This window comes from Squalius cephalus (assembly GCF_949319135.1).
Source record: "Squalius cephalus genome assembly, chromosome: 3".
Taxonomy (NCBI): Eukaryota; Metazoa; Chordata; class Actinopteri; order Cypriniformes; family Leuciscidae; genus Squalius; species Squalius cephalus.
The window spans coordinates 50,335,298-50,350,751 of NC_137124.1; the positions used below are offsets into that span (position 1 = coordinate 50,335,298).

Sequence of the window (15,454 nt, forward strand, 5' to 3'; positions counted from 1 at the left end):
TTGCCAATATTTTTATTAATAATAATAAATAAAATATTATAAGGATATATTAATACATAAGAAATGATAATAAAAAAACAAACATTAAATGCCTTTGTTATGACCTACCATATGGCAACAACCACACATGCAAACACACTGATCTTGTGACTCCATAATAAACATCCGCAGCTTGTGAATCAATGACAGCCATGAGCGCAGCTTCCAGCATCTCTGCATCATTAAACACGAACGCATAGAGACGCATCATCAGGCACTGTGGGTGGAAAACGCTTACTCCAGCATCTCAACATAAACTCTCCCTCCACACACACACACACTCAGCAGCTCTGGATGACAGAGAGACTAGATGCCGCCCGATTCCTCCCAAAACCGCCTGACCATGACTAGATAAAACCTCCAAAACACTTCAGCACATCAACACGTTTGATCTGATATCTGTGATGTCTAAAGATGATTACATACATTGCAAGTTAATGGCTTTTGTTAAATTTCAATCATATTAATTTGTCACATTTCAAATGATTATCATTTTAACAAGCAGCTTAAAATGAATATATTATAATGGTACAAACTGCTGTTAGGCTAAAAGTCTTCTTTTAATTTAAATCATTTCAAATTTACTGCACTGGAGTGACATTCCATTATGGCTCCAGCACTACTCATTAAGTCTTTCACAAAAATATGTTTTCCCCTAGACAATTAAATGTCTGTCTGTCTATCTATCTATCTATCTATCTATCTGCAAAATCATGCAACTGCCAAGAACACTCCGGCAACTTGAAACTTTAAACTTTGAATTTTTCTGGTTAGGCTTTTTTCCAGCCAACTTTATTATATATTTTTTATTTGAAGTGTGTAACTCTTCTAGTATATGTTTTTTTGTGATGTCAAATGCAGTCAAGCAGAGCATTTCTGGAAGCTTGCTTCCGCCACAGAATGAAAAATGTAATTGCTACTTTTTATCTCACAACTCGCAATTGCGACTTTATATCTTGCAATTCTGAGAAATAAAGTCAGAATTGCAAGATGTAAACTCGCAATTGTGAGATAAAAAGTCACAATTATTAATATACAACTTTTTAAATGTTTTATTCTCTGGCTGAAACAAGCTTCCATACATTTCCACTCTGTTATGGGCAGATTTATAGATTTCGATTTTTAAATTAGGAAATTATGCTTATACAGTAAGTGGTGGATCCAGAGGGGTGGCCCAAAATTTTGTTCGCTACTTCCATTTCACCTCCTGATAAGAGAAGCATTTATTTTGACGTGCGGTGCCGCGGCACATTGTTGATGTATTAACATTGAATATTAAGAGAATTTGAGTATTACAGAAAACAAAAGTTTGGTGTCAGTAAGATTTTGTTTTAAAAAATAAATAATACATTTATTCAGCAAGGATGCATTGAATTGATCAAAACCGACAGTAGAGACATTTCTAATGTTACAAAAGATTGTGTTGAACTTTCAATTCATCAAAGAATCCTGAAAAAAAGAAAATAATAATGGTTACACTTTAATCGATGGTCCATTCTACAAACTAAGGACCTCTTTTAACTACATGTCAACTAAACCTCATTAGAGTATTAGTAGACGGTTAGGTTAGGGTTAGGGTTAGGGTTCGGGCTAGTAGAATAAGTTGACATGTAGTTGACATTAATGAGAGCTAGTTGACATGTAGTTGCAAAATTTCTTATAATTAGTTGAATGTCTAAAGTGGACCATCGAAATAGAAGTGTTTACAAATGAATCATAATTTCCACAAAACTATTAAGCAGCTGTTTTCAACATTGATAATAATAAGAAATTCGGTAACACTTTATAATAACGTTCAGTTGTAAGTCATTAATAAGTGGTTAGTTAATGATGAACTAATCATTTACAAAACATTCATAAATTATTAGCAAGTGATATACTAACATTTTATGTATGTTTAGTCAATTTCGTTACAAGTCATTTACAAGTGATTAGTAAATGATTAACTAATCATTTATGAAACATGACTATGCATTCATAAATGATTAATAAGTGATGTGTTCATTATTTTATGTATGTTTTGTATATTCAGTTATGTCATTTACAATTGATTAGTTAATGATTAACTAATCATTTACAAAACATGACCATGCGTTTCATAAATGTTTAATAAATAATGTTACATATTTTTGTATGTTTTGCTCACATCAGGTGCACAGTGGTTAGACTCCATGTGTTTCAGAGAAGACAGCTGTCTATACCCTCACCAGTCAGCACTTACACTGCAGTACACACTACAGTGTTCAACACCTGTTATAGATGTGTAAACACATTAATACATCATTTACAACACTTTCTGCATCCCCTAATCTAAAGTGTAACCTATTAATCACTTGTAAATGTCTTACACTTCATTCATAGATTACCACTTCAAGAATCAAAAAGGCATAAGATCTACGAATGTATATGTAACACATTTACAAGTGGTGAATAGTTTACACTTTAGATTAGGGGATGCAGAAAGTGTTATAAATCATTTACAACACTTTCTGCAACCCCTAATTGCTACATACACAAAAAAAAACATTATTTATTTAACATTTATGAAACGCATATTCATGTTTTGTATATGATTAGTTAATCATTTACTAATCAATTGTAAAGGACTTGTAACAGAATTTACAAAACATCCATAAAATATTAGTACATCACTTGCTAATCATTTATGAATGTTCTGTAAATCATTAGTTCATCATTAACTAACCACTTATAAATGACTTACAACTGAACGTTATTATAGTGTTACCAGAAATGCCCTAACTTCTCATTTTACAAAAATTTGCTAATGGGTCATGATTAATTGCAATTTTATTACTTTATTATTTTTTATCGCATTTTTATGAAATAAATGCGTTAAATTTGGTAACCTATTTGCTAGTGATTATTTGTTTTTCAGAAGTGTTCATTGTATCTTGTGGAGCAGTTAAACAGAGAGGCTGCACACTGCAGAGCCAATGGGGTGGAGCTTGACACAATGGTGAAGCTAGATTGTCCAATCACACCCATAACCCTACCATTAACACTATAAAGGGTATGCGCGTGACATCACCGTCGGCCGGAGTGACTGTGGTTACGCCCACTGAGTGGCAGAAAAACTGAGCATTGGTTTTCAGCGTGAATGCCGCGTAAAACACACAAAACACAACTAAAACGGGAATGGGCAAACGGGCAAATGGATCGCTGCAATAGAAACAACTGGACTCCAGGCAGCGAAAGGTGGATTTGTGTCAATACACTGATTTTAGGGGTAAAATCATACCCTATATATTGTTTTGTTATATATTGTATTGACAACTCATCAATTAAATATTTACCATCGTATATTCTGCATAATTGGATGTTTTTAAATAAACACTGACAAGTTTACAATATGAATAAATATGACATTGATATAAGTGATCACCCGGATTTAGACCTACCTATATTGTATTTATATACAGCGTTCACAGGCAAATTTGCTTTATGTAGGCTATTTCCCCGGCGTCGAAATCAGGCACATATAAATGTCAGGAAAAATTATTCCTGACTGCATATCAATATCCATGGATCACTGGATCTTTGGTAAGTTGGAGTCCAACCTTTAGTTTAAATGCGTTTTCACAGTTTCCCCTATTAAATCCAGTCACAGAGCAGGCTCTTTTGCCATTCAGTTCTGGCGGGAAAGTGACGTCAATGCATACCCTCTATTCCTAAACATAACTCCACCCATTAGGTCCACAGAGTTGGAGCTGGACTACATCAAGCTCCACCCATTACGTCCAGAGAAGGGGAGCTGGACGTCATTTGACTCTGCAGTGAGCACCACTTGGATGAACACCTGACTGCCCAAAACTGCGTCTTAATCAGGAAATCTAATCAGAGCTTGTGATTTTCACAAGTTTTTTTTATTTATTTTTTTAGCTGAGTGTGCAATATGCTTTAGACGGTCAGTGGGCTCGAGACTAGACAAGAATGAATCATTTTATACCTCACAGGAAACTCAATTAAATGGTCAATCTGTAAATCTGTCTCGTTCCGCCTCTCAGTAATTTCCTATCCATGCAAGAAACATTTTTAAAACATTCGGTCCATTATCTGGATTGACGGCAGATGCAACGCGTTCCGCGGCAACGATTCGCGTTTTAGCCGATGTGCTATTACACTTAATTTGAAGTGCTCTTCTTGTCATAATTATCTCTCGTTCCTCTTCTCAGCACCAAAGAAAATGAAGAGAAGTTTCTCTCCCTGTCAGAAATAGCTCATTACTTTGAATTGTCTCTCTATTCTGGTGTCTTATCAGTGTGAGTGAGAACTGGCTCGGCTCATTCACGTCTGGCAGAAAGATGAAGCATCTCTATCATTGCTCAGTCACAGCCATTTTTTTAATTAACATTTGGACCGTTTTCACAGTTCCCATCATGGTTGGTTATGGTATTGCAGGGTAAGGTGCAGACACACACACAGACACACACACTTTGCTTTGTTTTATACTCTCTGATTCCCAACACATGGGACAAAAACTCTCACTTTTTACCTGCTGTTTCCAACATTTACACTTTGGTATTAAAATAATAATACATTTAATATTAAATGAAAATGTCTCTGATCTATTAAAACTGTTACTAGAACATCATAGGTCAAAGAACATCCAGTCAGTGCCAAAACCTTCAGCAAACGCTGAAGAACACACTTCATTAACAATCAAAATACATTTATTGAATACAGAATACACTCTGAAAGCATGCGCAAGGTTCGACATTTGTTTGGGATATTTAGATAGTCTGCCTCATTTTTAGATCATAAAATTTAAGTAGATCATATTAGTAGCTAGCAACACCAGAAGAAGAAAAAAAGACTATTGCATTCAATGCAATTCTCATTAAAGTCAACGTTAAATCAAAATTAATGATATTTTTTTCTTAATGCATGTTACTGGTCTTATTGTGAAAGATTCATCCTTGCATGTATTTATTTTATTCTTTATCTTTCTTTCTGTCTGTCTGTCTGTCTGTCTATCAGCAAAATCCTAGCAATCACCCAGAACAGCCTTGCAACCACCTAGCAACACACTCACGACCACATATAACACCCTAGCAACCAAATAACAACCACTCAGAACACCCTAGCAACCTCCTCAGAAAGAGTTGCATCTTCTGTGTCATGCCAACTTTAAACAGAACAGGAGATTGGTCAACACATATTATGTTTAGTAGATTAAAGGCCCACTGAAGTGCCTTGGAATGTGCAGCTTTGTATGATGCGTTGACGTAATTTCCCCTGAAACCAGAAGTTAAGGTGGGACATATTGAATGGCCCCTCCCCCTCTTAAAATAGCCTTTAGTTTAGTTTACCTCTTCATCTTTTAAAATAGCGTTTAGTTTACCTCTCAGACAGCAAGTCGTACTTGACAGCACAATGGAAGCGAATCGGAGGGCTGATGATACGTTGGATTCAATAGTAGGGGTGTAAATAAATTCTAGCCATTTCATTCTTAACCAACATACAGTTGGAATACGGAATAAAACTCAAGAGTTTGAACAACCGAACACACATCTCCAACCCATATTGCTCCGTTACGTGTCAACGGTCGCTTTGGCCAGGTGGTATTTATAGCATAGGGGGCGGGACGCTTTAGATTCTAGAGAGAATTTGATTGGACAGAAGATGTGATGAGAAGCTGAAGTCCGTGGTGACGTCATAAAAATCCATTATCCATTTTAGTGGAAGTGAGGGACTGTAAGTTTTGAATGCTTATATCTCCTAATTGTGAATTTTGTCATTGTTTTGGAACACACCAGCTTATTCATAACCTTAAGCCTAACATATTCATACTAAAAGCTAAAAAAACAAAGATTTCAGGGGGCCTTTAAATACAAAGTACTCTGTATGTATACTTTTATTTTTCCACTTCTGAGGCCTGTTTTATGAGTGAGCTATAGTTCAACTCATCTGCCGAGGAGTCTGCAGGTCTTGACTCCGCATCGAACAATGTATTATATTATACCGAATGCCGGTTCGAGTCAAAATATTTTGAGTAGTCATGGCACAATGCAGCACTCCTCTGAGGTCACGGCTTAACATATTCCACTCTGCATATGGGCCAGATTAGGTCAATTACCGTCTGCCTGAAGGGCCCTGCAGAGCAGAGCATTTCGGTGAGGCTAGGCAACACTTCAGCTCCCATACCAGCTCCAAACATCACTGCGTTTGACGTTCCCTCACATGGTCTGAATATCATCAGATGGGGCATGCGAAAGCTATAAGGAAGAGAGCTGCTTTTCCACACAGCGGGTCAAAACGGGAGATCGGTATCTCACACGGCACTGTCCATCACAACAGTTCAAGAAGGACGCCTCAGACATGTCAGGTTTCAAAGAAAAACAAGGTCATGTTCAATGGCATTCACTATTTTGAGACTGGATAACTAAAGCGTAATGCGCTTTAGTAAAAAGGAGCGTGCCACAAAAATAAACAGTTATTTTGAGGGAAATTTCATTTCACGTTCATATTGGTATGAAACTGTCATCTGGAACAAATAAAGACCAAAGAAAATGTTCTGCACCTCGTGGGGTTCTCTGTATGTTTTTGTGTTATGAATTGTGTTATCTAATGCGGATTCGAGATTATGGTGATTCTGAAATGTGGTGCTTATTTTGGATTTTATCATCTGAATTTGTTGTCCTCTGATTCTCATTTAGTAGATTATATTCCAGTTTTGTGTTCTGAATCCCAAACGCAGATCTGATGATGATTTCATGATTAGACACCGATTTAATGACCCTGTGCTGATTCTTTGCTGATTTTGGAAAAATCAGTGTGATTTTGGAAATTTTTATTGTTCATGTTATCTGATACAGATTTTGGAGTGGTCATGCTAATTATTTTATCCTATGTTTTATTTATTTTTTTGTAAAAAAAAAAAAAAAAAGATTCCATGCTGATTCTGCAATATGAAGTTGAGTTCAGAGATTTAATCCAGACTGTTAACTGATGCTTATATTGAATATTAATAGAGAAGCTATATAATAGAGAAGTTGTTGTTGTCTGATGGTATTGGAAGATTCCTGATTATATTCCAATTTTGTCATTTGAGGTGTCAAATGACATTTGTCAGTTTTGGCAAATGATTTTGCATTCTAAAGCCGAGTTCCGGATCTGAAGATGATTTCATAATTAGACACTGATTTCATGACTCTGTGCTTACTTTGGTCTCTGATGCTGATTTTGCAGATTCCAAATTAATTATGATATCATGCTAAATTCAGTGTGATTCTGTCTGATGCTCATTTTGAATATGCATAATATTCATGTTATCTGATGCAGATTTTGATGCGCTCATGTGAAGTCTTCTATCTGATGCTGATTCTTCGAGATTCCATGGTGAATCTGTTAATTGATGCTGAATTTGAAAACTATTTGTACGAGTGAGTAAGAGGTGGCTAACTGGTACGAATTCGTACGACCTCACTCGTTATACAGATTTTTGAAGATTACACAGAAACATATGAGACAGGAATAAACACACATACACAAACAAAGACATACACAAGGCCACAGGAGCAGGGCAATGAGGACAGATGTTGTAAGCACAGTGTTCATCTCTCTCTTGACTGCCTCTATAGAGGAACTAAAGCTGGAGAGGGAACGCGGGGAGGAGGGGGGTGATAAAGTGCGACACACTTGTGCCCGTGAGCCAGGGGATTTTCAACAGTGAGTAATGGAGCTGTGTGCAGTGATAAAACCAGCCTCCAGCCAAATGCTCCCTGAAACCTAAAACATATAGAGGAGCTAAAGATAAACGTACAATACTGTATGAATTAAATAGGCGAGGCGAGATCTTGTCCAAGTCATATTTCACCCGAAAATCAACAGAATGTCACGGTTCAGGAGCCTCATTTATAACCTTGCGTACGCACAAAACAAGCCCTGAAAGAGGTGTGCGCCACTTCCGAAGCATAAATTGTGATTTATAAAAACAAACTTGATGGGAAAATTTGCGCACCTGCATGCAAACTCTGACCCATGCGTACAAACGTTTTGGAGACGGAGCAGTTTGGCGACACCGATTGTGAGCTGAGGGACTGACGGCAAATGAAGGAAAACCACTTTAAAGATGCTGTAGGACATCTGGGAAAATGCTAACTTTAGCCTGATAGCACTAAAAGTGTACATCCCACCCTCCCTGCAAATCGCCATCCAAAGCCACGCCTCCTGAAAGCATGAACGCACGACAAAAGCATGAACCGGCTCTCGACAAAACTCGGACAGACAGTCACATGGTCAGATACACGTTTTCCACCGTGACGGTTCTGTTGCAGTTACCGCTTGTGTCCATTCTCAAACCGTATGGTGCTGCGCGGATTGCGGATAATCCGCGGGTCGGGCGGGCCAAGTAATAAAAACATTCCATTCCAATTAATCGAGGGTGGATGACAGATAAATCATTATAATGTGTTGAGTTTAATAAAGACACGGAACTCTCATCACGGTAAAACGCAATGAATGTGCGTCACTCTTTTACTTTCGTTTTCAACAACGTAATTCTCTTCAGGGAAAACCAATCAAGGAAAACATATCAGGGCTCGACAATAACGTTTGTCCGGGACCATAGACTGTCCGAGACGTGTGTGTATTTTTCTTTTTTTGAAGGGAAAAGTGAGAGAGAATTGTACTACTTGCCCAAATGGACAAATGGAAAAGATTAAGAAAAACTTTCTCAGAAATGTATTTTATACTATTTGATTTATTTAGTCAAAAACAAGGCAAGGATAGGCTACTAAATTATTTTTAGCAATGTAATGTGACGGCACATCCGAATCTCATATTTTCCTAATGTCTTGTACCGTTAAACATGGTATTACGTGGATGAATATGCATATGCAAATGATATGCAGATGATGATATGCATAGTAAAACTAGGAGTTGTAAGCTCTATATATGGTTATTTCGGGGAGGAGAAGGGGTGGAGATGCATGTGCGCACAATCTTTCGCTGACTGGGATTTATGAAGGGAATTTAGCTCAGGTTCTGGCTAAGCACGGTTTTATAAGTCTAAATATTTTTTGGCCTACACCATTTTTGGCTTTCAGGCGCACGAACACTTTTAGTAGGGATCAGTTTTATAAATGAGACCCCAGGTCTGTATTTTCACTTCTGTTGTCTTCCTATCGTGTCTTTCAGATTTGGGAGTGACTTACTCATTCGGCAGCCAAAGCAACTGATCAGATGATGAGGTTAATCAAGCCTGTTCTCACCTGTTGATGATTTGGTTCCCCTATATATACCTCAGTGTTTGCGTCATTCCCTGTCAGATCGTTTTTCTTGTCTGACCGTGTTGTTTTTCTCATCTAGAATTTATATTTGTTCTTCCCTTCTCTTTGTGATTCGATTCACTCCACGTTGGATGTCCAGTCATTCACTACCTGCATGAATACAGATTGGACTGTTTGACTGATTCTCCCTGCTCAAGTTCATCTGTCATTTGGAAATGTCTTCATCCTCCAGGCCTTTGTGAATTATTTCTCAGTGGACTAAATAACTATTTTATTGCGCACTGCGTTTGGGTTCTGTCAGTTTACGGGTATGACACAGAAGCTTTTTCAGGACCATTAAGATTTTCTGCATTGTGGCATTATTTTCTAAACATTTAAGCACATTTCCCCCAAAATTTCATCATTTTTTTTTTTTTTTTTTTTTTTCTCAATGATGATACCCATTTGATTCTCATGACTTTGATTCAGTTTTTAACAATAGCTTTCAATGTTTCATAAAAAAATAGACATTTATTTATAGGCCTTTTACTAAATGGCACACTTGCTATGTACTTGTGGTCCTGTGATGATTCTAAAGGTGACTTACGGGCAACCTCTTTCTGGCTGCTATGTGCCAGCATTGAGACTTTTCATTGTTTGTGAGATCTGTTTGTCAGTCTGTGCATTGCTGGTGAATTGTTTACTCAACCAGTTCCATTTAAAGTTGGTATTAAAAGGAAGCTGTGATAGACTTTTCTTCCTATTGTGACGTATATTCGAGTGAAATGGCTTCTTGAACAAGACAAAATATAGGATAGGATTTGATTTTTTCCATGGGGAAGTGATTGGATGGTTGGGTGGTAGTGGTTTGCTATTGGTTAATCCCATGTCAGTAACTGTGAGGGGAAGTTATTTTCCTTAAATATTACGAGGCACATGAATAAAAAAAAATTTAAAAAAATGTTCACAGATAAATCATTTATAATAAATACTTCAATATTCCATACATTTTTTTTTTTTGAAAATACAGGAATGTTGCTCAGAGATACAATGTTTGATCTTTGTTTGCAACTATTTTCACTGCAGCACTTTGTCAATTTTTTTTACTTTTTGTTTAATGTTGTTCTACAGCAATATTATAATTGCAAGTGTGTTGTTTTGAATATCAGCATTGCTGTGCTGATATTTAGAACAGTAACACTGTTGCTTGTATTTTGATTAATTATGTCACTAAGGCTAAAACCTTAAATATCTTATACCTAAAAACATTATAAAGAAATGCATCTTATAATTCAGTTTCTGGAACATCTTTGCATTTGGGGAGCATCTATGCATACAGTATGTTCACTAGGTCTTGAAACAGTAATAGTGAACAGAAGTACATCAAAAGAGTCACCTTCAGATGAAGGTTTCAATGTTAATCATGCCACAGAGGTTTTGTGTGTTCATAGGAGAGAGCGCACACATACGTGCACACACACACACACACACTGCACACACTGCTGCTCTCTCTGCATGTGTAATTGAGAATGTTCTGCGTGTCTGACTGCTTGTAAGAGCGTCTCATATCACACAATCATTTAATAAGATCAACACAAGCCTTCCACAGCAAAACACACACCACAGCCACGCACACAACAAAATCTATGCAAGGGTTCGAACGAATGCACTGCAAGCATGTCTGTGCCATTAAACTGAATGTGTTATTATTCAAAAGTAAACAGTTTCTAAACTTGGTCAGCAAGAATCTCTTCAAGCTATGAAAGCTTATTTCCACCATGGAATAAAAAATAAAAAAGGTAATTGCAACTTTTGTACAATTATGTACAATATAAACTATATTCTGTCTAGTGTCTAATATTATAAAAAAACAAGTAGCACATGTACCGGTGTGAAAGTGAAGACAATCTCTTTCTGAAAGCAGTCAGTAAAGAGCAGAAGCTTGAGTGATGACGGTTCATGACAGGCTGAGAGTGTAAATGTGATGTGGCCGCAACAGCTTCCTCACTGTCAAAAACACTTTCATTCAACTGTGTCTGATATTTTGGCATACAGATCAAATGCAACAAGGACATAAAATTCAATGCATGCCCTCCAAACCTCTGCTGTCGTCAGGGAAACATAATTGTGACTTTGGACATGGATTTGTCTGTCACTGAAAATGAAGGCTTTCATTAAGAAAATAATCTTCTTGTTAGAGCTTAGTGGCTAAGAGAATATCACTACTACTATTTCTCACAATAAATGCTGTTCTTTTGATATATATATACATATATCTTACTGACCCCAAACTTCATTTAAAAACTTCATTTGATTTTACAAAACAGTAAAATATTTGTAAAATAAATAAATAAAAAATGTGCGACCTAATGCATCTTCTGCATATTACTGTGCAGAAGTCAATGTGTTTCCCACGGTCTTAGTGAAGATGTTTATGAAAGTTTTCTTTCTTTAAAAAGCTTTTAATTAAATGGCGAAAGGAATCTCACACATTGAGTACCATTCGCTCTATAATTACCACCAGCCCAGGCGACTACATTCTGACATTCAGTAAGAAGCCACGAACTTCCCCTCTCCACTAACTTCGCTAGATGCTTTCCAATTAAAGAGTACATTCCAAACTTTCTGGTCTAACCAATAACTCAAGCAAACACCATTGAAGCTCATTCTATCTGTGTGCCGTCCGCAGACACTAAACAACTCATTTAACTAAATCAAAGGCAATGTTTCCAACTGCAGCACTAAAATGTCATTAGTAACTGTGCTAGTTTAAAGAAGGAGGGGTGAATCTCATGAAAACATGTCCTATATTTCACCCTAAGAAATAAAGTATCATATTTAGCATTACAGAAATAAATACATTTATTGTTTTGCATTGTGACATTATGCTACATTTAAACTGTATACAGTACATTCCCAAACATGTTGATTCTCATTTTTGTTCCTATAATTTGTATAGTTAGGCTACATTTTAATTGAAATAAAGTATATATTAAAGGGGTCATATAATGCCATTTTTGTACAAGCTAATATGATTCTTTAGGGTCTAAATTAAAAGTTTGTAATATACTTTAATAAAAAATTCTCATTAGTATTGTAAGAAAACACTCATTTTACCTGGTCAAAAACAGCTCTGTTTTCAGCATGCCGTTTCAGTGCATGTGTCTTTAAATGATAATGAGCTTTGCTCACCCCGCCCCTCTGTTCTGTGGGTACACCGTTTGAAATAAAAACACAATATCCATAACGCCTTAAAGGGGTCATATAATGCCATTTTTGTACAAGCTAATATGATTCTTTAGGGTCTAAATTAAAAGTTTGTAATATACTTTAATAAAAAATTCTCATTAGTATTGTAAGAAAACACTCATTTTACCTGGTCAAAAACAGCTCTGTTTTCAGCACGCCGTTTCAGTGCATGTGTCTTTAAATGATAATGAGCTTTGCTCACCCCGCCCCTCTGTTCTGTGCGTACATCGTTTGAAATAATAATGCAATAACCATAACGCGTTGTTCATTATAAACGTGGGATTATGAATTATATTGAGAACGTCATACATAGAAAACATGCTGTAATGTACCCTGAGTGTAAACCTTAGATGCATTCATCGTGAAGCGTGCAGCAAGGTTTGCAAATTTGCAAAGATTAATACAAATATTAATATAAAGGTTAATAAAACATTACACTCACTTCTTCTGGAGGTTCAGCAGGAACACGTTGGTACCGATCCGTTTTTATTCGTTTGTAAAGCTGTCTGGTGTGAAATGATTTGTGCAAACATGAATGCATGTTGATCGTGGGGAATCCCCGCGTCAATCCTTTGGGCATAGCCCTTCAAAAACAAAACTCAGCCACTGCGTCAACGGTTCGGATTTTGGAACATCAAAATGACTGCTGTGTTCCTTATTACGCCGAAGAACAGAACACCACAATCGCAGACGCCATTCTGCTCATAGACAGTGCTCCAGTGAGGGTATCAACAATGACGTGCGGACTATGATGACAGACAGCTCGCTCATGAGCGAGGGCGGGTCTGTGTTGAAACGCTGCTGTCAATCACCAATCGTGGGAGGGGCGTCGATTTTGTGACGTCACAAAATCGAACGGCTTGATTTCAGAGGGGGTCAAACATAAGGAGATTTTAAAAAAAACACTGGATGGATTTTTATCATTTTATGATGGTTGTGTACTAGGGCTGTCACTTTTGAGAAAAATAAAATTCGAACGGATATCGAATATCAAGAAATGTATTCGAATATATTCGAATATCTACGAGTAAAATGTAAAATTAAGTTAACGAACAACCTCGATCCATCAGGAAACGCCACATGGTCGCTGAATTTCACTGCGCTTCATGGAGAGTTTTTCTTTTGCGTGAAAAAGCTGTTCGCCGGAGATGTGTTAAAAGATAGCGGAGTGCATTCATGATTAGGCTACTGGTATAATAATCCTCCTGGCGCCGGGTCTGAGTGAGTAATGTACTCTCTTACCTTTGTTATTTGATTAACATTAATGACACTTTTAAGACCAGCCGCTGCAGACAGAGACGCGATCTGACACGCATCGCATTTTCTCACATCTCTACGTTCATTTAAGACTTTATTTAAATAATTTAAGACTGCTCTTATGAGGACACTCGACAAAACGGACATTTGGCATAATTTGTGTGTTGTGGTTTGTTCAAGCCCAAAAGAGAACTCGATACTGACACGCGTCTTTTCTGTGGGTCGTGTGTGTGTGTGTGTGTGTGTGTGTAATAGGCAGGAATTACAGCGCGGTCTCTTTAGTTTTGTCGTTATCTTCCATTTTCAAAACAAGCGGGCTATTGGCTGCTATTATTTGCTTGATTTGGTCATGGGCCTACGCTACAATACGTTTAGAGCGGCCGCTACTGGATGAGATGGCAAACAATAAAATAAAAAGCAAACGATCTAATCATAGACTGTAAAAAAATGCGCAAAACATGGCACTTTAAAAACCGGATAGTTTATTTATAGTTCGGTTTCGGATATTTCACGTCATGTTCGAATGCATATTCGAATATCGAATAAAAAGTGACAGCCCTATTGTGTACAGGCACTGCCAACACACATTTCAGTACAATCAACTTGTAAAAGTGCATGTACCATTATATGACCCCTTTAAAGCTACAGTCCATCGTTTTTCCTCTTTGTCGCCATCTCTGTTCGAAATCTGCAATTGCAGTTATTCGCGAATTATCAACTTTTTCGTGGATTGTGCCTCGGCACGGCACAGCGCGGATGAATCCAATGTTTTGAGGAGAATGTGCGGCTGTCAGTCACCGTGCCGGTGTGGATACTATCATTCGGAATCAAAGATTCTACTTTTTGGAAGTATGACCAACATAAGAATTTTCACCGGAAAATGTCATGTGAACAAGTAAGTAACATCCACTTTTGTTCTGAGCAACTAAGGGGAAAAAAGCATTGCAGTAAATCGCGCTGATTAAATCTAACGATCACTTATCATATCACGTCAAACCGGGCAAATTATACTTTGTTCTCAAATTGTTAATGTTAACAACATTAGCATTGCGTGACTACATTTAATGCCCTTCCGATATTTATCCTTTCTGGGCCCACCATCAAATTGATAAGTTTAATTATATCAAGTCCTGTGAGAATAGGCTATAAATCTCCACCTCCAACATCCTCACACGCAATATAGCCTACTAGCCGAGACTCCTTCTTTATGGGTACAGATGTGACGTAATGACGCAAAGACATGCTCGAATTTCCCACGGAAATCCACCAGTACCACTGGACATTAAAAACATTATGATGTACAAAATAAATACTTTACAATTGACTTGATATCTACTCTAGAATTGAGCAAATATGTAAAAATGTTATTCCTTAACATAATATAGTAATGACAGTTTTTACATTATGGAAATGAAATGTCACAATGCAAAACAATCTTTGTCCTAAAAATAGGCTTAATTTCCTTTAAAGGCCTCATTAATACAGTGATGAGTTCATCACTGCTCTGGCACATTTCCTGTAGAAACTGGAAGTTGGGGCAGAACATATACATGTATGAAAGGGTTTTATTCCTTTATATACTGTACATGGAAGGGTTTCATAACATTTTGTTAACGTTAAAGCTGTGATGACCATGAATTTGTCAACTTCTAGGAGTACGTTAGCAAGTTGAACATAAT

The 15,454-nt window shown here is 37.0% G+C and overlaps 1 protein-coding gene across 19 annotated transcripts in view; it reads right to left on the reverse strand.

The window, feature by feature from the left end:
• LOC307155720 (adhesion G protein-coupled receptor L3) overlaps positions 1 to 15,454 on the reverse strand; it is a 324,537-nt gene that overhangs the window by 114,899 nt on the left and 194,184 nt on the right. The gene's annotated exons all lie outside the window — the stretch shown is intronic.